This window comes from Coregonus clupeaformis, unplaced genomic scaffold (assembly GCF_020615455.1).
Source record: "Coregonus clupeaformis isolate EN_2021a unplaced genomic scaffold, ASM2061545v1 scaf0910, whole genome shotgun sequence".
In the NCBI taxonomy this organism is placed as follows: Eukaryota; Metazoa; Chordata; class Actinopteri; order Salmoniformes; family Salmonidae; genus Coregonus; species Coregonus clupeaformis.
Window position 1 is genome coordinate 86176 of NW_025534364.1, and position 25559 is coordinate 111734.

The following is a 25559-nucleotide window of genomic DNA, read 5'->3' on the forward strand; positions in this document are numbered from 1 at the left end:
CTAAATTGTGCACAAAATATTTTGTGTGTTTACATTTACAATGTTTACAAACATTGGATTAAAACAAGCTTATATTTTGGGTTATCATTGGGTGTGACAGTTGAACTAAGCTAATGAGGCCTTTATAAGTTATATTCTTTAAGAATCAATGAGTATACAGTATATGATTAATTTATAAGTATAAAAATGGATGTAGCAACTACATATTGCTGTCAGTAGCTGAGTGTAGATGCGGTGAGGAAATCAAGCGCAGGAAACACGGGCGTTCGTCAACAGACTTTAGTTAACAAAATGCAGCACCAAACAGGCGAACAGCCAACCCAACCGGGAGGCAAAATACAAATTACGCACAACACACACAGTGCGTAAAATGAAGATAGCGCACACAGTGCGGACTCTCGGAAAACAACAAACACGAGAGTAATACAGAAAGAGCAACAGCTTGACAATAAACAATACCACATAACACCTGCCCCCACACACGAAAACTAAATAGGCAACCAAATCAAACACTAACAAGGGACAGGTGTACAAACAGACAAAACCAAACAAACATGAAACATCGAACGGTGGCAGCTAGTACTCCGGGGACGACGACCGCCGAAGCCTGCCCGAACAAGGAGGAGGAGCAGCCTCGGCCGAAACCGTGACAGTACCCCCCCCTTGACGCGCGGCTCCAGCCGTGCGCCGATCCCGGCCTCGGGGACGACCAGGACGACGCGGAGCAGGGCGCGTAGGATGACCCCGATGGAACTCGGTCAGCAGGGACAGGTCTAATATGTCCCTCCTCGGCACCCAGCACCGCTCCTCCGGGCCGTACCCCTCCCACTCCACGAGATATTGGAGACCCCCATCCGGCGTCTCGAATCAAGGATGGACCTCACAGTGTGCGCCGGAGCCCCCTCGATGTCCAACGGGGGCGGAGGAGTCTCTTCTATCTCATAGTCCTGGAGTGGACCAGCTACCACCGGCCTGAGGAGAGACACATGGAACGAGGGGTTAATATTCCTGTAATCAATAGGCAGTTCTAACCTGTAACACACCTCGTTCAACCTCCTCAGGACTTTGAATGGCCCCACAAACCGCCGACCCAGCTTCCGGCAGGGCAGGCGGAGGGGCAGGTTTCTGGTCGAGAGCCAGACTCGATCTCCAGGTGCGTACACAGGCCCCTCACTGCGGTGGAGATCGGCGCTCGTCTTATGCCGACGGATGGCCCGCTGCAGATGAACGTGGGCAGCGTTCCATGTCTCCTCCGAGCGCCGCACCCACTCATCCACCGCAGGGGCCTCGATCTGGCTCTCGTGCCAAGGTGCCAGAACCGGATGGTACCCTAACACACACTGGAAAGGGGTTAGTTGGGTGGAGGAGTGGCGGAGAGAGTTCTGTGCCATCTCGGCCCACGGAACGTATCTCGCTTACTCCTCCGGCCGGCCCTGGCAATAAGACCTCAGAAACCTACCCACATCCTGGTTGACACGTTCAACCTGCCCATTACTCTCCGGGTGGTAACCCGAGGTAAGGCTCACCGAAACCCCCAACCGTTCCATAAACGCTCTCCACACTCTGGAGGTGAACTGGGGGCCTCGATCAGACACTATATCCTCGGGTACCCCGTAAGGCCGGAAGACATGGGTAAACAGAGCCTCAGCGGTCTGTAGGGCAGTAGGGAGACCCGGCATGGGAAGGAGACGACAGGCCTTCGAGAACCGATCCACAACGACCAGGATGGTAGTATTCCCCTGTGAGGGGGGAAGGTTTGTAACAAAATCCACCGAGAGGTGGGACCAGGGTCGTTGTGGAACGGGCAGGGGTTGTAGCTTACCCCTGGGCAAATGTCTGGGCGCCTTACACTGGGCACACACCGAACAGGAGGAGACATAAATCCTCACATCCCTGGCTAACGTTGGCCACCAGTACTTAGTGCTAAGGCAGTGAACTGTCCGGCCGATACCTGGATGTCCAGAGGAGGGGGACGTATGAGCCCAATAAATGAGGCGATCGCGTACCTCGAGCGGAACGTACGTCCGACCCACTGGACACTGTGGAGGACTTGGGTCGGGTGCGTAACGCCCGCTCGATCTCTGCATCGACCTCCCATACCACCGGTGCAACCAGACAAGACTTTGGTAGTATGGGAGTGGGCTCAACGGACCTCTCCTCCGTGTCATACCGCCGAGACAGGGCATCTGCCTTCCCGTTCTGGGACCCAGGGATGTAAGTGATTTTAAACACAAACCGGGCTAGAAACATAGTCCAGCGGGCCTGGCGAGGATTCAGTCTCCTAGCTGCCCGGATGTATTCCAGGTTACGGTGGTCAGTCAAAATGAGGAAAGGGTGTTGAGCCCCCTCAAGCCAATGCCTCCACACCTTTAGGGCCTGTACCACGGCTAACAGCTCCCTGTCCCCTACGTCATAATTCTGCCCTGCCGGACTGAGCTTCTTAGAATAAAAAGCACAGGGGCGGAGTTTAGGTGGTGTGCCAGACCGTTGTGAGAGAACGGCCCCAATACCGGCCTCGGACGCGTCTACCTCTACCTGGAATGGTAAAGCGGGATCCGGATGCGCCAACACCGGCGCCGAGGTAAACAGGTCCTTCAGTCTCCCAAAAGCCCTGTCCGTCTCAGCTGACCACCGCAAGCGCACCGGACCCCCCTTCAACAGAGACGTTATGGGAGCTGCCACCTGTCCAAAACCCCGGATAAACCTCCGGTAGTAATTCGCAAAACCCAAGAACTGTTGCACCTCTTTCACAGTGGTTGAGGTTTGCCAATTACGCACAGCTGACACCCGGTCAACCTCCATCTTCACCCCTGACGCAGACAACTGATAACCCAAAAAGGAGACCGACTTCTGAAAGAACAGACATTTCTCTGCCTTGACATATAGGTCATGCTCCAACACATAACCACATAACACCTGCCCCCACACACGAAAACTAAATAGGCAACCAAATCAAACACTAACAAGGGACAGGTGTACAAACAGACAAAACCAAACAAACATGAAACATCGAACGGTGGCAGCTAGTACTCCGGGGACGACGACCGCCGAAGCCTGCCCGAACAAGGAGGAGGAGCAGCCTCGGCCGAAACCGTGACAATTGCCCCTTTAAGTCTGTCAAAAGTGTGCGTGTTTGACTATGTGTATGTTAGGCCTATGGATATTTTGTTTTGAATCAGCACGAATTAGATTCAGCAATAAAAGCACCAGTCGTGGTCTTCATAAATTAAACTAGTTTTTGAAAGTATGGAGCACAATACCATGGAGGAGTTTAGAAGGTAGGAACACCCTCAAACTTTTATTCCATAGGCTGGGATCCGCACTATGCAGCTGTTGCAAGTGCGCATTTTTCACTGGCTGTCCACTGGTCACAAAACAATGATTGATAGGCAACTTAAACTTCTTAATTTCAAACATTATTGGGTTAAAATACACATATACCTTTGTGAACAGCCATCCACAACAACCACAATCTGTAAGGCGCAAATAGCCAAATGAGTGAGCAGCAGTGTGATTCACATCAATGCGCTATGTAGATATCAATAATAAGTGATATCCATATCGCCCCGTAGGCTACAGCACTGCTGTCATCCTTACCTCCAAGCGTTCATGTTGGATAATCATTGGATGCCGACAGCAGTCGCACCATTGGAAGACATAGCTTGGACTGTAGCCTAAAAAAGCCAATTCATGCTATTTTCCAGCGATCCCATCAAACACATTTGGTGTGTCATCATAGTGGTCTCTGACTTGTGGTCAGACTCGCTCAGGCGGAACAAACTTTAAATCATTTTTTCTATGCTGATTTGAATGTCATTGAGAAAACAGCAAGGTGTCAAAGATTATTTTCGCAAACACCCTGTCTGAATTTGTAAACAATCCTAGAAGTAATCAGTTTTTCAAAAGTATCTATAATCTGATTACAATATTTTTGCTGGTAACGTAACAGATTGCAGTTTTTTTGTAATCCGTTGCATGTAACGGATTACACGCAATGGATTACATTACATGTAATCCGTTACTACTCAACCCTGATGGTGTGTCATCACTAATGGCAAGACTAGGAATGTTGTGAGGCACGAAGCAGAGCCAAACTGGCAAACCGTCGTTCTTTCAAGGGCATGTTAATCGAAAGCTAAGTGATCCTAAAACACATGTGAACATTCCATTCCATCCCTGGCACAATATTGTGCTAGCTCGAACACTCCTTGGCCAATCTGCAAGCAGGACCACAATCATAGTTTGTTCTGTTTTTCACCTCTGTGAGTGTGAGTGCAGTATGTTTAAATAATGTAAAAAAAATGTTTTACCTTGTTTTTATTGAAGAACAAACAAACAATTGTTTAAATATTAATACGGTCTGGCAGGTACAGCACACATCATACGTTCATCAGATTAGTTACAGTAACATCATCTTTGAATTAGACCAAGTACAAGACCCATTTTTCCCAGTATGGGTCCTCATGCGTTCTTAAAGCAAAGGTCATACGGTATCAGCATTTCTATAACATACTTTACAATGCAAATTAATCAATTTCCAATTTTATGAAATGACAATAACATATTTCCTCCTCCTGGATGTGTCTCGCCTACTATTGTCACTTCTCTGCTCTGAGTAACTGAGAGTACACATCAACAGGGGGCCTCCTGTAGCTCAGTTGGTAGAGCATGGCGCTTGCAACGCCAGGGTTGTGGGTTCGATTCCCACGGGGAGCCAGTATGGAAAATGTATGCACTCACTAACTGTAAGTCGCTCTGGATAAGAGCGTCTGCTAAATGACTAAAATGTAAAAAATGTGCTTCTTCTTCCTATACCATATAGAGCTACTCTTGATCTACCTCAAATGAAATGTCACATCATGAGAAGAAGAATGACAGCTGATATATAGACTTTGCCTGACGACTCAAACATAATTTTTCTGCTGCTCTATGTTCGCTACAAACTTCAGTCTGGGACTGTCATCGTTGAAGTCGTTTGTGGTGACGTCAAAATGAGGGGTGTTGTACAAAACAAAGTTATCAGTGATTGGATCATCTCTAACTAATCAGAGTATCAAAGCCAATGACACATTTTGAAAATGCCGCTTTACCCATGTGTGTTCTGACTCAACCCATTGGTTTCTGGGACCAATCAGAACGGTTAGAATGTGTTTGCGTTCTTGAAATCGTCGGGGAGGTACTCAGATCCAGACTCATTGCGGAGAAGAAAAGAAAGTCCGTGGGCGTGGCGTAGCGTTTGGCCGGAGCAAGGAGGTTGAGTAGCCAGGCAAATATAGACTACTGTATAGCTGACATGTTCTCTGTCTACCTCACTGCTTGAGCAGTTCAGTTATTGCACATTCTGTTTAATGATAAAAAAGCGTTATGCTGTTATGGTCCTACTCACACCATGAGACACTAGTATGGTGATTGGATGTTTGAGTGTCTGACTGCCAAGCTAAAGGTCTAGTAGCCGTAATACCACAGTCACCTATGACAGTCACCCATGACAGTCACCCACGAAGTGACCTACAAGGCTGCTGACTGGCAGCTTGGTCCTCTTCTCTAGAAAATGGAACTGTTGCTCAGTCTATCTCAAAGGATGGCTCTGTATAAATATTCCAGCTGAAGATGAATATGTGATGAGGAGAGGGTTGCCTTAAAGAGGTTCACAGCATTTTGGGTTGCTCAGCTTTGTTTTTCCTCTTTCTCCTCTGCATTGTAACGTCTTCAAAGACTTCTCCCACGATACCTCCCTACTCCTCCTCCTCCTCCTCCCTGCCTGATCATTGTGCATCCTCATCTACCCCTCCCTCACACAGTTCTTCCGTGTCAATATCACACTTCTCTACAGAGAGCCCAGGTGGTCTGGGGACTCCCCTGGGCCCAGAGGATGCCCTGTGCCCCACAGGTCTCTGTCACAACAGCAACACATCACATGGTAAGCACTAGGATCATAGGACAGTAATGAGCATTGAAACGGAAAAGACTACAGCACAGAGGAGCCTTGAGTTGAGCTTTGCATTGCTCTGATTAGTTAGCTTAACCGGAACACATTCAATGACAGAAAATACGACTACTGACAACCTTTTTAAATGCACACATTGTCATTGAGATGTGCACCTGATCCCACCTTTCCATCTAATAAAGCCACCTAGTTTAAACAACAACAGCAGCACAGCTATAACAACCTTGAGAATGAAACCCATTAATGCTGGAAAGTAGAAACAACAAAATAGGGAGAAATACTCACCAATCGCTGTAGGTTGGTGGATGATGTCTATTTCCCAGGTACACTCCTGAAACAAAAAGAGTACAATGCTGAGTATGGTGAAGAGGCAACTGGTTCAGCTCAGACAGTAAAACCTTGATCTATCACCCCCCTCCTCCCTCGGTCCCTTGGTAATAAAGTAGTCTGGCTTTTGGGTCAAAACAACATCATTACTGCACCACTCACAGCAAGATTTCCAAATTGGTTTTTAAGCAACACTGCAAAAATAAAGATGAGAAGCCCAAAAAGCCCCAGTCTTTAACAGGAGAGTTAGAGCAATGAGCGTAGACATCACATGCTCTCAGGGTGCTTCCTGTCACAGCTGATCAGCTCCTCATGCCAATGCACTCAACAAAGAGCACTGTGAGCTTATCTCTGGGTTGGAGGGAGCATCCAGAAAGGAACTGGTATGTCATTAGATTAGCAACAAACCCAAGCACTAACAGGAGAAAAAAGTTGTCTCTCAGTTTAGTGTGATGTGATTACTGAGTACGGGCTCACAAAGATTCTGATTCATTAAGTAGCTCTATTCTGCTGGCACCCTAATGGGGAGAGGGAGCAGAGACGGAGGGAGGGAGAGAGGCAGAAATGGAGGGAGAGAAGGAGAGAGAGGGGGGATTGCCAATTGAGACAGGCAGCACAGGAAGAGGATGCTGCTGCTGACTGTTCTCTCTCTCTCTCTCTCTCCTTCTCTCCCTCCCTCTCACATAATGCTGTCTCTTTCAGGAACACTCATCCCTCTGGCCAGATGTTTTCTGCATGATAAGCCTTGTGCTGACACATCCTTCCTCCCCTCAAGGCTTCAGGTGGAACTGGACGTGATTTGCACATCGTATTGTTACTGAGACCCATTTGGACACGCCAACCTCGCCGAGGAGATACCTTACACCACAGCACAGAGACGCTAATGTTATCTTACCACATCTTCCTATCCAGAGACAGACCTAAGGCATAAAGTAACCTACCTACTACCTGCTTCTGTTCGTGCTCAGGCTGGAGTGCTGATTAAAGGCGGGCTGCTTCTTTGATGTCCTAAAACATCCTGTCTCCCTTTACCAACATCAGCTGATACTGAAGGGGAGAGATGCTTCAAAGAAAAACAACAACACCAGGGCAAACAAGACTGATCTCCTGGGCTCTAAGTGTGAAGTGACAGAATTGTTTTCTGGGATGTTTGTGCCTCCATCTCGGATACAGGGAATAGGCTTACTGCATTCTAACAGGTTGCATCCTACTTTGCCTTCCAGGAGAGGTTGCCATCTGCAGCTAAGCTCAGTCTCAGTCTGGGTGGAAACAGGGCAGATTCTCCCGCAAATCTTGACAAATGGCTGGAGTCACAAGCTGTGCCCGATAGGCTACTGTAGCAGAGTCCAGCCAGTGTAAATCTCAGCCCCACATCCTCTTTGTGAAGGAAGGCTTCCACATCCACATTCATGTTCCACTCCACAATTAGAGCCTAGAGAGGATCCATCCAGCTTCAGAGGGACAGTTAGTCTGTTGGGGGGAGAGGAGAGATGAGGAGGGAAGAGGAGGGATGAGGAGAGCCTGCTGACAGCATGGAGAGTTGAGTGTCACTCAACGAGCATGTGGGAGATGCCAAGACTATTGAGTGCTGATGTTCACTGTCAGGCAGCCATCATGGGTCCTCAGGGGCCATGCGGGCCCACTCCTGCTATTACCCCATGTCAAAAATCCTGCCAGAGTCTGATAGACCATTCCTAACCAGCACACCTAAGTGTTGTGCTGTACCCCCCTGCCCCCATACCTGTGCAAAATCGCATTGTTCAGCCATTTCAATGATCAACCATAATTAGTTTTAAGACAGAGTATAAATAAATAATTGTTATGTGTAGCACCCAGAAATATTTAATTTACTGTGTCCAAAGTCATGATCAAGAGCAATAACATTAGCGCTGCAAATCGAAATGCTTAGGAGAACTGATAGTGCCAGAAGAGGCATTGCTCTATCCCAGGTGATAAATATATGAGCAGGTAGCACACAGCTGAGCTATCTACCAAACAATGCCCATGTTCCATCTGAGGATGAAACTGCTTTGAACCGATAGTAAGCAGCGCTGTGTGACTCATCCTCCCAGGGGAAGACACAGTTTTGCAGAAAAAGACAGAGTGAAAACAACCAACTGTGCTTGTTACTGAGAACACATTGCCAGTTAGGAGGCAGAGCAGAATCTATTATCACCTCTTCAGGTATTAGAAGCTTAGCTGGGACATTTCCTCAACTTCTCAAGGCACAAAACAATCAGCCTGCAGTCGCCTAGTCTGGCGACTGCAATGTGTCCTGCGCTCTCACACACGCACACACATACAATACAAACAGACGCAAGCATGCAGACACACACACACACTCGCTCTCCTTTTCTCAGACAGATAAAGAGTGTCAGCGACACCACTGTCTCTCCCGCTCAGCCAGGCAGTCACATTGTGCTTTGGTTGCAGTATCATCTCACGCCCTGGGGCTACGGTTGGTCCCAGAGGCCCCACTCACACTGCAGTACACTGCAGCTTCTACTTCTCTGCATAGGACCATTCAGATCAGTCGCCGGAGACGGCAACAAATGACACGTGTTCTGTTGATGGGAGGACAGTTACCAACACCTGCAACAACTCACAATCAATATGTATGCATTATCTAGCAATAGCCAATTACAGTACATTACTGCAATATGAAAAACCAAAATACTGTGCCAAACGTACAGTATAAGTAGGCCTGTCAAATATTTACATTTGACATGTAGCAGAATATAGTAGCTAGCTACAGATGTAGGGTCTTAATTTGATCACTCTTTTGTTGATAAGAATTTTCCTGCACAGCAGGATATGCAAACGTGTAGTGTATTCAAGGTTTAAAAAGGCTTCTAAAGTTAAAAATGGCGGACTTGATTTGCCCTAACGTAAAATGTATCAAACCCTACAACAAAATATCCATTAATTATAATCCACATAATAATTCAAATCAAATTGTATTCGTCACATGCTTCGTAAACAACAGGTGTGGACTAACAGTGAAATGCTTACTTATAGGCCCTTTCCAACAATGCAGAGAGAACAAAATTAGAGAAATAATTTCAAAGTAAAACACGTAATAACAAAAGTAATAATAGATACACAATGAGTAACAATAACTTAGCTATATACTCTGAGTATACAAAACATTAAGAACTTCTCTTTCCATGACATAGGCTGACCAGCTGAATCCAGGTGAAAACTATGATCCCTTATTGATGTCACTTGTTAAATGTACTTCAGTCAATGTAGATGAAGGGGAGGAGACAGGTTAAAGAAGGTGCAACTCAATATTAGGAAGGTATTCCTAATGTTTGGTATACTCAGTGTACAAGGGGTACCAGTACCGAGTCAATGTGTAGGGGTACGAGGTAATCAAGGTAGATACAGTATGTCCATATTACTAGGAATAAAGTGACAGATAGTAAACAGTAGCAGCAGCGTGTGTGATGAGTCAAAATAAGTTAGTGCAAAAAGGGTCAATGCAGATAGTCCGGGTAGCTATTTGGTTAACTATTTAGCAGTCTTATTTACATTTTAGTAATTTAGCAGACGCTCTTATCCAGAGCAACTTACAGTTAGTGAGTGCATACATTATTTTTTAAATTTTTCATACTGGCCCCCCGTGGGAATCGAACCCTGAGCTACATCCCTGCCAGCCATTCCCTCCCCTACCCTGGACGAATTGTGCACCGCCCCATGGGTCTCCCAGTCGCGGCCGGCTACGACAGAGCCTGGATTCGAACCAGGATCTCTAGTGGCACAGCTAGCACTGCGATGCAGTGCCTTAGACCACTGCGCCACTCGGGAGACTTATGCCTTGGGTGTAGAAGCTGTTCAGGGTCCTGTTAGTTCCAGACATGGTGCATCAGTACCGCTTGCCATGCGGTAGCAGAGAGTCTATGCCATTGGTGGCTGCAGTCTTTAACAATTTGTAGAGCTTTAATCTGACACCACCTGGTATAAAGGTCCTGGATGGCAGGGAGCTCAGCCCCAGTGATGTACTGGGCCGTCCACACTACCCTCTGTAGCACTTTGCAGCCGGATGCCAAGCAGTTGCCATACCAAACGGTGATGCAGCCAGTCAAGATGCTTTCAATGGTGCAGCTGTATAACTTTTTGAGGATCTGAGAGCCCATGCCAAATCTTTTGCGCCTCCTGAGGAGGAAGAGGCGTTGTCGTGCCCGCTTCACGACTGTATTGGTGTGTTTGGACCATGATAGATCCTTAGTGATGTGGACACCGAGGAACTTGAAGCTCTTGACCCGCTCCACGACAGCCCCATCGATGTGAATGGAGGCGTGCTCGGCCCCCCATTTCCTGTAGTCCACGATTAGCTCCTTTGTCTTGCTGACGTTGAGGGAGAGGTTGTTGTCCTGGCACCACAGTGCCAGGTCTCTTACCTCCTTCCTATAGGCTATCTCCTCGTCGTTGGTGATCAGGCCTACCACCATCGTCAGCAAACTTAATGATGGTGTTAGAGTCATGCAGTCGTGGGTGAACAGGGAGTACAAGAAGGGCCTAAGCACGCACCCCTGAGGGGCCCCTGTGTTGAGGGTCAGCATGGCAGATGTGTTGTTGCCTACCCTCACCACCTGGGGGCGTCCCATCAGGAAGTCCAGGATCCTGTTGCAGAGGGAGGTGTTCAGTCCCAGGGTCCTTAGCTTAATGATGAGCTTGGAGGGCACTATGGTGTTGAACGCTGAACTGTAGTCAATGAACAGCATTCTCACGTAGGTGTTCCTTTTGTCCAAGTGGGAAAGGGCAGTGTGGAGTGCAATAGAGATTGCGTCATTTGTGGATCTGTTGGGGTGGTAGGGAGATGTTTAAGAGTGTGCTTTAAGAGTGTGCTCCTAATCTCAGCTCGTTACCTGTATAAAAGACACCTGTCTACAGAAGCAATCAATCAATCAGATTCCAAACTCTCCACCATGGCCAAGACCAAAGAGCTCTCCAAGGATGTCAGGGACAAGATTGTAGACCTACACAAGGCTGGATTGGGCTACAAGACCATCGCCAAGCAGCTTGGTGAGAAGGTGACAACAGTTGGTGCGAAAATGTCAGTGAAGACACTTGCCAGTTGGTAAACGCATGCTGTGAGTACGTGTCCTGGTAATCCGTCAAGCCCTGCGGCCTTGTGAATGTTAACCTGTTAAACTAGGGCTGGGCTCACATTAATTTGAATTGATGTTTTTGCGTTATATTCCAAATGCCTGTATCGCAAGAATCAATGTTTTGTTATTTTTCGTTTATGTCCGCTTGTTCTCGTGTTGTATTTTCGGTCTTGTCTCTTTCGCTCCTTCTGTGCTGTGTGCACCTCACCATTTAAACCAGAGATCTTAATATAATGACGAGATGCACGTCTGCACCCTAACAATGGGAGTTGTTGTCCCAATGGCGGGAAGGCAGGAAGGCAGGCGACAAGCTTAGGTCCAAAATAAACCCATAGAAACGCATTGGCTTTATTTTGGATAGATTTTAGCGAGAGTGAAACCTCTCACTTCACCTCTTCCTCTATGGTTTACGCACACACCAAGCCCCTCTCTTTGCCTCTCACGCCAACAAAGTTGAGAGATCACATCTTCCTCTCTGACAAGCGGTTTCAACTCGCTACTTGCATTTGCAGAATCAGTCATCTGGACACCAAAACACATTGAGACATTATTTTACTGTAATAGAGGAGAAGTTAACTTTTTTAACGATACCCTTTTATGTCTCCACTATCAAATTGCACGCAGAGCAGACACTACTAAAACTACAGTATCAATGAACATTGATTCTGGAAAATGAATGCTCAGTTTCTGTCGTGCGCAGCATTGGGGTACCACATACCGCTAGCAGCATTTTAGCCACAGACTGTTATACTAGCTGTCTAGTCTGTGTTTTATAAATGTGCAATAAGCATAAAATACAATTATTTAAGGAATTGGCAACTCATTCTCATTCTGAAAATAAGGTAGGCCACTTGATTTCAACATCTGAACAAAGTGGACAGGCTAACATGCTTTTCAAACAGTTGGAGACAAACAGAAGGGTGTGTTCATAACAATTCAACTGTTCAACCTTGTTAGCTAGCAAATAGATCCAAGTTGGCTAAACTTGATGTTGAAATATAAAGATTAGCTGGCTAATCACTAGCACGTGGGCTTGAGAGATTGTTGATGAGACCTGTGTTCATTGTCTATAGCCTAATGCCTGCTATAAGAAGTTAGTCATTATTAGTTCATGTGCATTATGCATGGTTCTAGTGTCACGCCCTGGCTCTGGGACTCTGTTATGTTGAGCCAGGGTGTGATTCTAATAAATAAGTATGTTCACCTTCCACGCTGCGCATTGGTCCTCTCTTCCCGACGATCGTGACAGAAGAAACCACCAAAACTGGACCAAGCAGCGTGTCCAGGAGCCATCGCCGGGGGAATCTCTAGCGGATCTCCTGTGCCACCTCGACTGGGTCAAGCCGTGTGAGGAGGAGAGAGGCTGGAGTTGGAAGCAGAAGAGCGAGAGTTGGGCGAGAACTATGGAGGCCTGGTCCACGGGGAGGAGAGACACCCAGACATTTTTTAGGGGGGGGCTCACGCCGTGGACGACGGGGCAGCAGGAGGCCGCGATGGAGCGGTTAGTAGAGGAGGCCGCCAGGTTACGGGGGCCACTGGTCACAAAAGGGGAGGAAAGTGTAGAGGCACGGCGAGAGGTACTGGGGTGTGTTACCAGTCCGGTCCGGCCCGTTCCTGATCCCCGCGTAGTGGTGTGTGTCCCCAGTACGGTCCGGCCTGTTCCTGTCCCTCGCACCGAGCCTGGGGTGCGCGTCGCCAGCCCGGTCCGGCCTGTTCCTGCTCCCCGCACCAAGCCAGTGGTGCGCTTCGTCAGCCCGGTTCGGCCCGTCCCCGCACCAAGCCGATGGTGCGCGTCGTCAGCCCGGTCCGGCCTGTTCCCGCTCCCCGCACCAAACCAGTGGTGCGCTACGTCAGCCCGGTTCGGCCCGTCCCTGCTCCCCGCACCAAGCCAATGGTGCGCGTCGTCAGCCCGGTCCGGCCCATCCCTGCTCCCCGCACAAAGCCTGTGGTGCGCGTCGTCAGTCCGGCACAGCCCGTGCCTGTTCCACCGGTGCCTGGTCACCGGTCAGCTGCTCCACTCCGGAGCTAGAGCAATCCGCTCCACCAGTGTTCAGTCCAGCTCCGGCCAGCAGGGCCAGACCGGACCAGGGGCGCTTTGGGGGGTTGGTTGGAGGGTGGGGGTCAAGCCCGGAGCCGGAACCGCCTCCGGGGAGGAATGCCCACCCGGCCCTCCCCTGTTCGGTTTATGTTTGGCGCGGTCGCAGTCCGCGCCTTTGGGGGGGGGTACTGTCACGCCCTGGCTCTGGGACTCTGTTATGTTGAGCCAGGGTGTGTTGTTTCTTTGTGTTTTGTGTGCTAGGGTGATAGTCTAGTTTTGTATTTCTATGTTGGCCAGGGTGGCTCCCAATCAGAGACGGCTGTAGCTCGTTATCTCTGATTGGGAGCCATACTTAGGTAGCCGTTAGGCATTCGTTTGGTGTGGTTTCTTGTTCCGTATTGGTTTTGTGTAGGGTAACCAAGGACGTCACGTTATCGTTTGTTGTTTTGTTCGTGTGGTGACTCTAATAAATAAGTATGTTCACCTTCCACGCTGCGCATTGGTCCTCTCTTCCCGACGATCGTGACATCTAGTTACATTTGTAACAAAAAAGTGCATTTTCATAGACAGACTTGAAAGCCAGATCAGTGATTATTTAAAAAAAAAGCAGGTTAAACTATTTTGATAAAATAATGCAATTATTAGTGGGTCTACTGGTTGTGGAAGGCTTATATTTAGCCTAGGTCTAACTTCACAAGCCCTGAATTCATTTGATTATTGCTGACTGTTTGTAATGCAGTCTATTTTTGTCATGACTTCCTCCGAAGCTGCCTCCTCTCCTGGTTCGGGCAGGCTTCGGCGTTCGTCGTCACCGGCCTTCTAGCCACTGCCGCTCCTCATCTCATCATTCCATTTGTTTTGTCTTGTTTATTACACACACCTGGTTCATATCCCCTCATTAGTACTTGTATAAGTGTTCCCTCTGCCCCCTTGTCCTTGTGTGTGATTGTTTATTGTGAGGAGAGTGTAGCTCGGTTGAGCTCTGTGTATTTTGTATTGCCGGTGTGCCTGTTTGGTTCCAGTGTTTTGCACACTGGACTGTTTTGCACACTGGACTGTTTGACGCATTTCTGCGTAACTCTGTATTCCGGAATAAATTCTGTATTCTGTGATTTACCCTCCTGCGCCTGACTCCTTCAAATCATCCATCACAGAATCACACACCCGCCACGTAGTCAGCAGGAGAGGAGCGCATGCCTGGAGTCGTGGCGCGGGTCCAGGAGCATTCGACGATGCTAGCCAGCTTGGGAGAAGCGATGGATCGGGTTCTCCAGGTCGTCCAACGCCTGGAGAGGAGAGGATTAGATCTGTCGGGACCAGCTAGGCGACCGGATCCAGCCACCCACACCCCATCACCCAGAGGGATCCATATATCCCGACCACAGGATTTCGACGGGACAGCTGCTCTCTTCCAGGGATTCCTCCTCCAACTGGAGCTTTACTATTCCAGCATCAGCCCGGCCCCATCGGAGCGGGAGAAGGTGTCCGCCCTCGTCTCCTGCCTCTCGGGAAAAGCCCTGGAGTGGGCCAACGCGGTCTGGAATGATGCAGGAGCTGCGTTGGACAACTACGGGGAGTTCACTCGCCTCTTTCGGGCTGTCTTCAATCACCTGCCCGAGGGTCGAGAGGCGGGCGAGTGGCTGGTCCACCTGAGGCAGGGGACGAGGACCGCGCAGGACTTCGCCCTGGAGTTCCGGACTCTAGCAGCTGGGTCCGGGTGGAACGAGCGGGCCCTCATCGACTACTTCCGGTGCCATCTACGGGAGGACGTCCGAAGGGAGCTAGCCTGCCGGGACACCATATTGTCCTTCACTCAACTGGTGGACATGGCCATCCGGCGGCCAGAAGACGTCCTGGAGGGGGCCTGCCCATTCCAACCCTGCTCGACCCAGATCACGAGCTGATGGAGCTGGGTGGAGCGGCGATCCGGGAGAGCGGAGGACGACAGCACCATTGTCACTCTGGTGGCACGCAAGGACATTTCACTGCACAATGTCGTCAGCGTTCTTTTGGGTCTGGAGGCGGCAGGCAGGGCACTCTCGCGTCACCCCAGGTATCGAACACCCACACTCGTTCAGAGCCCTCTGCTGTGCACTGTACCCTACCCATCCACTTTCCTGATTACATTGTAGTTCCCCAGTGTAAGGCGCTGGTCGATTCAGGCGCAGCTGGGAACTTTATGGCCAGGTCATTTTCACACAGTCTAGGCATTACATTGGTTCCCCTATCCATTCCACTCCCCATCAGAGCACTTGACAGTTTACCATTAGGGTCCGGGTTTGTTAGGGAGGTTACAGCACCAGTCACTATGGTTACACAAGTCACTTTTTTTTATTATTGAGTCTCCTGCTTTCCCTGTTGTGTTAGGTATTCCCTGGTTAGCACTCCACAACTCCACCTTTTCACGGTCCCAGAGGGTTCTCACGGGGTGTTCGCAAGAGTGTCAGGGTAGGTGTCTCTGTGTTTCCTTGGTGCAACCACGGTGGAAAGTCCAGACCGTACCTCCACCGTGCGCATTCCCCCCAAATACCTCGATGTGGTGCACGCATTTTCCAAAACGCAGACGACCAAATTACCACCTCATCGGGCGGGGGATTGCGCGATAAACCTCCGGGTAGACGCTGTGCCTCCCAGGAGTCATGTGTATCCCCTGTCACAAGCTGAAACGGAGGCTAAGGAGACATACGTCTCAGAGTCCCTGAGCCAGGGGTTTATACATCCCTCCACTTCGCCCACCTCCTCTGGTTTATTTTTTGTGAAGAAGAAAGACGCCGGTCTGCGCCCTTGCATTGATTACCGATCACTGAACAAGGGGACGATACGATTTAGTTATCCTCTACCCCTCATTCCATCTGTGATCGAGTCAATGCATGGGGCGCGCTTCTTCACAAAATTAGATCTCCTGAGTGCGTACAACCTGGTGCGTGTCCGAGAGGGGGACGAGAGAAAGACAGCATTCAGCACAACCACGGGGCATTAGGAATACCTGGTGATGCCTTACGGTTTGATGAATGCTCCATCCGTCTTCCAGTCCTTTGTGAATGACGTGTTTCGGGACATGCTTGGTCGCGGTGTAGTGGTCTACATCGATGACATTCTGGTGTATTCCGCTACACGCACCGAGCATGTGTCCCTGGTTCGCAAAGAGTTGGCAAGGCAGAAAAGTGTCTGTTTTTCCAACAGTCCGTCTCCTTCCTCGCATACCGCATTACCACCTCAGGTGTGGAGATGGAGGGAGATCGCATTTCAGCCGTGCGTAATTGGCCGACTCCAACCACGGTAAAGGAGGTGCAGCGCTTTATTGACTTTGCCAACTACTATCGGAGATTATCCGGGGCTTTGGCAAGGTCGCAGCTCCCATCACATCTCTGTTGAAGGGTGGGCCGTCCCGGCTCCGCTGGTCTGCTGAGGCTGACAGGGCCTTCAGTAACCTGAGGGGTCTGTTCACCTCAGCCCCGGTACTGGCCCACCCCGATCCATCACTACCGTTCGTAGTGGAGGTGGATGCGTCCGAGGTAGGGATAGGCGCGGTCCTATCTCAATGCTCGGGCATGCCACCCAAGCTCCACCCCTGTGCCTTCTTCTCCAAGAAGCTCAGCCCGGCCGAGCAGAACTACGAAGTTGGTGATCGGCAGCTGTTGGCTGTTGTCCGAGCCCTGACCGTGTGCAGGCACTGGCTCGAAGGTGCAAAACACCCTTTCCTCGTCTGGACGGACCACCGTGACCTGGAGTACATCCAGGCAGCGAGGAGGCTGAACCCTCGCCAGGCCAGGTGGGCCCTATTCTTCACCTGGTTTGATTTTACACTATCATACATCCCGGGTACGAAGAACGTGAAGGCAGACGCACTGTCATGGCTGTACGACACAGAGGAGAGGCACAGAGACAACACCCCCATACTCCCAGCCTCCTGCATTGTGGCGCCGGTAGTATGGGCAATGGACGCGGATATAGAGCAGGCGTTACGCACAGAGCCATCTCCACCTCAGTGTCCAGCTGTACGTGCCTGCTCTTGTCCATGGTCTCACCTGAGTATTGATTTCCTTACTGATCTTCCCCTCTCTCAAGGTAACACCACCATCCTGGTCGTTGTGGACCGCTTTTCCAAAGCCTGCCACCTCCTTCCTTTGCCCGGTCTCCCCACGGCCCTGCAGACTGCGGAGGCCCTGTTTACACACGTCTTCCGGCACTACGGGGTACCAGAGGACAGTGTCTGACCGGGGTCCCCAGTTCACATCCAAGGTCTGGAAGGCGTTTATGGAACGTCTGGAGGTCTTGGTCAGCCTGACCTCTGGTTTCCACCCCGAGTCTAAAGGGCAGGTGGAAAGGGTGAATCAGGATGTGGGTAGGTTCCTGCGGTCCTACTGCCAGGACCGGTCGGGGGAGTGGTCGGTGTTCTTGCCATGGGCCGAATATGCCCAGAACTCTATCCGTCACTCCTCCACTAACCTAACGCCATTCCAATGTGTTCTAGGTTATCAACCGGTTCTGGCACCGTGGCACCACAGCCAGATCGAGGCTCCTGTGGTGGATGACTGGTTTCAGCGCGCAGAGGAGACTTGGAACGCTGCTCACGTCCACCTCCAACGCGCCTTGCGTCGTCAGAAGGCCAACGCTGACCGCCACCGCAGTGAGGCCCCGATCTTCGTACCCGGTGATCGGGTCTGTCTCTCGACCCGGAATCTGCCCCTCCGCCTGCCCTGCCGGAAGCTGAGCCCGCGGTTTGTGACGCCGTTCAAAGTCCTGAGGAGGATAAACGAGGTTACCTATAGGTTATTACTCCCACCAGATTATTGTATTAACCCCTCGTTCCATGTGTCTCTCCTCAGGCCTGTGGTGGCTGGTCCGCTCCAGGAGTCTGAGGTATGGGAGGCCCTCTGCCTCCTCTGGACATCGGCGTACTCCGTCCATTCCATCCTGGATTCGAGGCGTCGGGTGGGGGGCCTTCAGTAGCTCGTAGAGTGGGCGGGGTACAGTCTGGAGGAGCGGTGCTGGGTCCCGGTGAGGGATATCCTCGATCCCTCCCTGTTGCGGGATTTCCACCGTCGCCCTGCTCCGGCTCGCCCTGCTCCGCGTCCTCCTGGCCGTCCTGGTGTCGGTGCGCTGATGGAGCTGCGCGTCAAGGGGGGGTACTGTCACGACTTCCTCCGAAGCTGCCTCCTCTCCTGGTTCGGGCAGGCTTCGCCGTTTGTCGTCACCGGCCTTCTAGCCACTGCCGTTCCTCATCTCATCATTCCATTTGTTTTGTCTTGTTTATTACACACACCTGGTTCATATCCCCTCATTAGTACTTGTATAAGTGTTCCCTCTGCCCCCTTGTCCTTGTGTGTGATTGTTTATTGTGAGGGGGTATTTTTCCCTGTGTGCCTGTTTGGTTCCAGTGCGCCTGTTTTGCGCACTGGACTGTTTGACGCATTTCTGCGTAACTCTGTATTCCGGAATAAATTCTGTATTCTGTGATTTACCCTCCTGCGCCTGACTCCTTCAAATCATCCATCACAATTTTACCTTTAATTGTATAACAACGCTTATCTAGAGATTTTATTTTATTTTAATATATATCATGAGTCGCCCATAAGTTTGAAAAAATTGAGATATGATTTTTAGACCATATCGCCCAGCCCTATGTTTAACCTGTTAAAACATTTCCTGTTGCTGCCAGATTATTTTCCTGCTGTAGCAAACTGCCTCAAATTAACATTTTACATTTACATTTTAGTCATTTAGCAGACGCTCTTATCCAGAGCGACTTACAGTTAGTGAATGCATACATTACTTTTTTTTTCCAACCCCCTTGTCACGATCGTCTAAGGAGGAGGACCAATGCGCAGCGTTGAAGGTGAACATATTTATATTTATTAGAGTATGATCACACGATCAAAACAACAGACGAAAAACGTGATGTCTCTGGTTACATAAACAAACCAAATAAGAACATAAACAAATGAACACTCACACCCTGGCTCAACATACTAGAGTCCCCAGAGCCAGGGCGTGACAGTACCCCCCCCTAAAGGCGCGGACTCCGACCGCGCCAACCAAATACAACAGGGGAGGGACCGGGTGGGCACTCCGCCTCGGCGGCGGATCCGGCTCCGGACATGACCCCCACTCCTTCTCTAACCCCCCAAAGTACCCCTGGTCCGGTCTGGCCCTGCTGACCAGAGCTGAACTGAACACAGGTGGAGCGGATTGCTCTAGCTCCGGCGTGACGCAGCACCTGACCGGTGCCGGACCCGCCACCGGTGGAACAGGCACGGGCCGTGCCGGACTGACAACGCACACCACTGGCTTGGTGTGGGGAGCAGGAGCGGGCCGAGCCGGGCTGACGAAACGCACCACTGACTTGGTGCGGGGAGCAGGAGCGGGCCGGACCGGGCTGACGAAGCGCACCACTGACTTGGTGCGGGGAGCAGGAACGGGCCGTGCCGGGCTGACGACGCGCACCACTGACTTGGTGCGGGGAGCAGGAGCGGGCCGGACAGGGCTGACGAAACGCACCACTGACTTGGTGCGGGGAGCAGGAATGGGCCGGACTGGGCTGGCGACGCGCACCACAGACTTGGTGCGGAGAACAGGAACGGGCCGGACAGGGCTGACGAAACGCACCACTGACTTGGTGCGGGGAGCAGGAATGGGCCGGGCCGAGCTGGCGATGCGCACCGTAGACTTGGTGCGAGTGGCAGGAACAGGCCGGACCGTACTGGGAACACACACCACTGGCCCTACGTGGGGATCAGGAACAGGCCGGACCGGACTGGCAACACACGCCAGTACCTCTCGCCGTGCCTCTACATCCTCCATCCCCTCTTCGACCAGTGGCCCCCGTAACCTGGCGGCCTCCTCTGGCAACCCGCTGGGCCGCTCTATCGCGGCCTCCTGCTGGTCCGACGTCGTGAGCCCCCCCCTAAAAAATTTCTGGGAGTCTCTCTTCCCCGTGGGCCAGGCCTCGATAATTCTCGCCCAACTCTCGCTCTTCTGCTTCCAATCTCCGCCATTCAGCTCCTCATTCGGCTTGACCCAGTCGAAGCTCTTCCTCCACTGTTGCCAAGTCCACCCACTCTGCTCCTCACTAGGCTGCTTGGTCCAGTTCTGGTGGTTTCTTCTGTCACGATCGTCTAAGGAGGAGGACCAATGCGCAGCGTTGAAGGTGAACATATTTATATTTATTAGAGTATGATCACACGATCAAAACAACAGACGAAAAACGTGATGTCTCTGGTTACATAAACAAACCAAATAAGAACATAAACAAATGAACACTCACACCCTGGCTCAACATACTAGAGTCCCCAGAGCCAGGGCATGACACCCCTGTGGGAATCGAACCCACAACTCTACCAACTGAGCTACATCCCTGCCGGCCATTCCCTCCCCTACCCTGGACGACGCTGGGCCAATTGTGCGCCGCCCCATGGGTCTCCCGGTCACGGCCAGCTACATATTGTATACTGTCCTTAGGAAGTGATGACTGTGGTATGAGTCAGTGTAGTAGCTTGTCATTGTCTGTGTATTTGCACTTCTTATCCGTTTTGAGAAAGGTGACAGACAGGTTATGTTTTGATCCTTTCCCAGTGTTCTGCAGACAATGTTAAGACCCTACAATAGGCAGCGGCGTGGGTGACACCTCTAGGAGATAAGACATTGAGGAGCACACTGCTGTCTGTCAATAACTACTCTTAGCTGAATCATATGCCAGGAGCCAACATCCCTTAAGTTACATTACATTACACATCCTCCATGCTCGTTGATCTCTGCCGTAACATTTAGTCCACTCCATTAGATTAATCAGACAAATCACAGGAATATATGCAATCAGTCATCATTATTTACACACACAGGGCTTCAATTGCTCTGCATGCACAGAAATATTCTCCATTGTAAATGGGTGAATGAGTGAAAATACACTATCCTCTACATAAGGTCTGACTCTGCACATGGACATCTCTGCTGTCCAGAGGAACGCATACACACACACACACACCGCACAGCATAGAACAGAACAACAGGTGAGGTCCAGAAGGAAATCAATTCCCATCGATCTCCTCTACCCTCTCCCTTACAGCAGACATTTCATTTTAAAGGCTTGCTAAGCTTTTCCAAGGCCACTTTACACCCAATCAACCTTTTACAAGGTTTCCCACCTCTGTGATGCTGTGCCCTTGCATCCCAAAGCAATCATTGGACTCTCCTCTATATTGCAGACACATATCGGCAGCAATCAGCAGGAAAGGAAATTAAAGGGCTTTGAGGGAAGAACTGTGATAAACACACGGTTATTGGTCAAAATAGTACGCATTGACCTCCAGATGAATTCCCCTTAGCCTGGAGGCTACGGTATATACATGGCCAGGCAGTATGACTCTGCGACACCCGGTAAGACATTATAGAGGTTAGAGGCTGGCTATTAACATCTTGCTCCAGTGAATGTGATTACAATTAAACCAGCGGTGACAAACAGGTCGGGTACGTTCAACGCTGTAAGTGCTGACACTAGAGCTTGTAATATTATTTCAGTCACTATCTCTTCCCTCCAAACGCCTTCTCTTAATTCCCTCATTAGAATGCATGAGCTGGCATCTTCACCATGGCAAAAACAAAGCAAGTTTATTCTGATGTTCTGATTCTGAAACTAAGGAGCACCACTAAGAATGCCCAGTCAAGAAGTGCCACTCTTCTTGTTCATCCTTTGTCATCCTCATATTTCGACTATCTTACTTCAGTGCCCAAAGACAGTTCTATGTCAGATCTACCCTCCTGTCTCCCCCTATATCAGTCAGCAGAGTTTGATAACTGATACACATGACGAGTCAGTTGGAGGGCATATAAATTACAGCATTGCAAGTGAAGCTGAGACTTCTCAGGGTTCTATGCCTTAATTGTTCTCCATTCATTGTGTGATGCCTCTCAGTGTGAGACTTCTGAGCAGGAGAGAGAGAGAGAGAGAGAGAGAGAGAGAGAGAGAGAGAGAGAAGAACATCGGCTGAGGCACTTTTAAGTCAGACCTAAAACCTCACTAAAATGTTGATACAAATAATTACTTCTGCGAGAAAGACAGAGGCATGTCAGACTTTTCAATTGATATTCATTCAACGCCAGGGTTGTGGGTTCGATTCACACAGGGGGCCAGTATGAAAATGTATGCACTCACTAACTGTAAGTCGTTCTGGATAAGAGCGTCTGCTAAATGACTAAAATTTAAAATGTAATTTATTCCCAACCACAGCGATGCATCAGATACGTACAGTAGAAAAATAATGATGCATAACATTTGTTCAGTCAAAACTTAACGCCGAGATGGAATAAATCAATTTGATGTGATATAGAGTTCACATAAAAACGTTTGTGCATATTTGCAATATCCGTCTTTGTTTCTACTCTACCATTACATCCCCTTTACCATTACATACCCCTACATACCCTGATATGAGTGTTTTAACCCAGTCACTACAACGAATGAAACTGAGAAAATACCAATTAAGGAGCAGTATCACATATCAATGTGTGAGCTGTGATAGCGGAGGGTTAGCTTACACAGTAATACCTCCTGAAAACAAAGAAAACACAACAGGAAATATATATCAGGAACCCTGATGTGTCTGGGGTTTTGATGTGTCTGCTGTTTGTCATCCTTCAACATCTGACATCTGTGTGACAATTCAGGGGGTATCTATCTGCCCATCGTCCCAGTGAGGAACCTAATGATATTTCACCAGACAGTAGTTCAAAGCAGCTGTTCCACCAGGATATCAGATACAACGCAAGGTGTTTACAACTGACTCCAGAAAGGGACTGTCCAAGGTGCTGAACAGCATATGGATAACATGGTGCACTTCATAAACTGGACTATTGACGAAGCAAAAAAATACTAAGCTATATGGAATTGTTTTAAAAAGGTCATACCAAGGATAATTTTGCTATTTGATTTTGAATTTTAAGAACCCTTGAAGTATATAAAAAAAAATGGAATAACAGATTCACTACATGGAAGAGATAGTCCCCCAAACAAATCTAAAGGAAGTTTGTTCTGAAGTGTCTGTCCTATATCTGAGAGCTATAAGAAAGATCAGGAAACACTTTTATTTGTACATGTATTTAACCCCTTATTTTTGTCACTAAACAGTCTCCATGTATACTTCCATAATGTCACAAGTGTAGAGAGTAGGCAGGAGGCAGTCGCAGGTTTAGAACTACTGAATTTATTAAAGGACCATAGCTTAAAGCGGGACTAAACCCACAGTGCAAAATATAAAGTACTCAGGTAATAGTAGGAGAGATTCCTCTCATGAAAACAAGCAACATATACAATGACCGACAAATACAAATGACAGAGGGAGTATATATACAGTGGGGTAAAAAAGTATTTAGTCAGCCACCAATTGTGCAAGTTCTCCCACTTAAAAAGATGAGAGAGGCCTGTAATTTCCATCATAGGTACACGTCAACTATGACAGACAAAATGAGAAAAAGAAATCCAGAAAATCACATTGTAGGATTTTTAATGAATTTATTTGCAAATTATGGTGGAAAATAAGTATTTGGTCAATAACAAAAGTTTCTCAATACTTTGTTATATACCCTTTGTTGGCAATGACACAGGTCAAACGTTTTCTGTAAGTCTTCACAAGGTTTTCACACACTGTTGCTGGTATTTTGGCCCATTCCTCCATGCAGATCTCCTCTAGAGCAGTGATGTTTTGGGGCTGTTGCTGGGCAACACAGACTTTCAACTCCCTCCAAAGATTTTCTATGGGGTTGAGATCTGGAGACTGGCTAGGCCACTCCAGGATCATTGTCATGCTGAAAGACCCAGCCACGTTTCATCTTCTGATGGAAGGAGGTTTTCACTCAAAATCTCACGATACATGGCCCCATTCATTCTTTCCTTTACACGGATCAGTCGTCCTGGTCCCTTTGCAGAAAAACAGCCCCAAAGCATGATGTTTCCACCCCCATGCTTCACAGTAGGTATGGTGTTCTTTGGATGCAACTCAGCATTCTTTGTCCTCCAAACACGACGAGTTGAGTTTTTACCAAAAAGTTCTATTTTGGTTTCATCTGACCATATGACATTCTCCCAATCCTCTTCTGGATCATCCAAATGCACTCTAGCAAACTTCAGACGGGCCTGGACATGTACTGGCTTAAGCAGGGGGACACGTCTGGCACTGCAGGATTTGAGTCCCTGGCGGCGTAGTGTGTTACTGATGGTAGGCTTTGTTACTTTGGTCCCAGCTCTCTGCAGGTCATTCACTAGGTCCCCCGTGTGGTTCTGGGATTTTTGCTCACCGTTCTTGTGATCATTTTGACCCCACGGGGTGAGATCTTGCGTGGAGCCCCAGATCGAGGGAGATTATCAGTGGTCTTGTATGTCTTCCATTTCCTAATAATTGCTCCCACAGTTGATTTCTTCAAACCAAGCTGCTTACCTATTGCAGATTCAGTCTTCCCAGCCTGGTGCAGGTCTACAATTTTGTTTCTGGTGTCCTTTGACAGCTCTTTGGTCTTGGCCATAGTGGAGTTTGGAGTGTGACTGTTTGAGGTTGTGGACAGGTGTCTTTTATACTGATAACAAGTTCAAACAGGTGCCATTAATACAGGTAACGAGTGGAGGACAGAGGAGCCTCTTAAAGAAGAAGTTACAGGTCTGTGAGAGCCAGAAATCTTGCTTGTTTGTAGGTGACCAAATACTTATTTTCCACCATAATTTGCAAATAAATTCATTAAAAATCCTACAATGTGATTTTCTGGAAAAAAAAATCTCAATTTGTCTGTCATAGTTGATGTGTACCTATGATGAAAATTACAGGCCTCTCTCATCTTTTTAAGTGGGAGAACTTGCACAATTGGTGGCTGACTAAATACTTTTTCCCCCCACTGTATACAGTGATAGAGTGGGGATTAGAAGCAGGTGTGTGTAATGATGACGAGACAAGTACGGGGTTGATGAGTGAAGGGCGTTAGCCATCAGCAGGTTCAGCAGCAGCTAGACCTTGGGGACGACCCCGGAGATGCGGTGCGGATCGGTCGGGACGACGCCTGTGGAAATCCCGAATGACAGAACGGTCCAGGACGTCCCGCGCCGGAACCCAACACCGCTCTTCAGGACCATACCCCTCCCAGTCGACCAGGT

The 25559-nt window shown here is 49.1% G+C and overlaps 1 protein-coding gene across 1 annotated transcript in view; it reads right to left on the reverse strand.

Moving 5' to 3' along the window:
• LOC121563430 (amyloid-beta A4 precursor protein-binding family A member 2) overlaps nucleotides 1-25559 on the reverse strand; it is an 84820-nt gene that overhangs the window by 44962 nt on the left and 14299 nt on the right. Inside the window, 1 exon segment of the mRNA XM_045217082.1 lies at nucleotides 6233-6278. The gene's annotated coding sequence lies outside the window, so the exon portion shown is untranslated.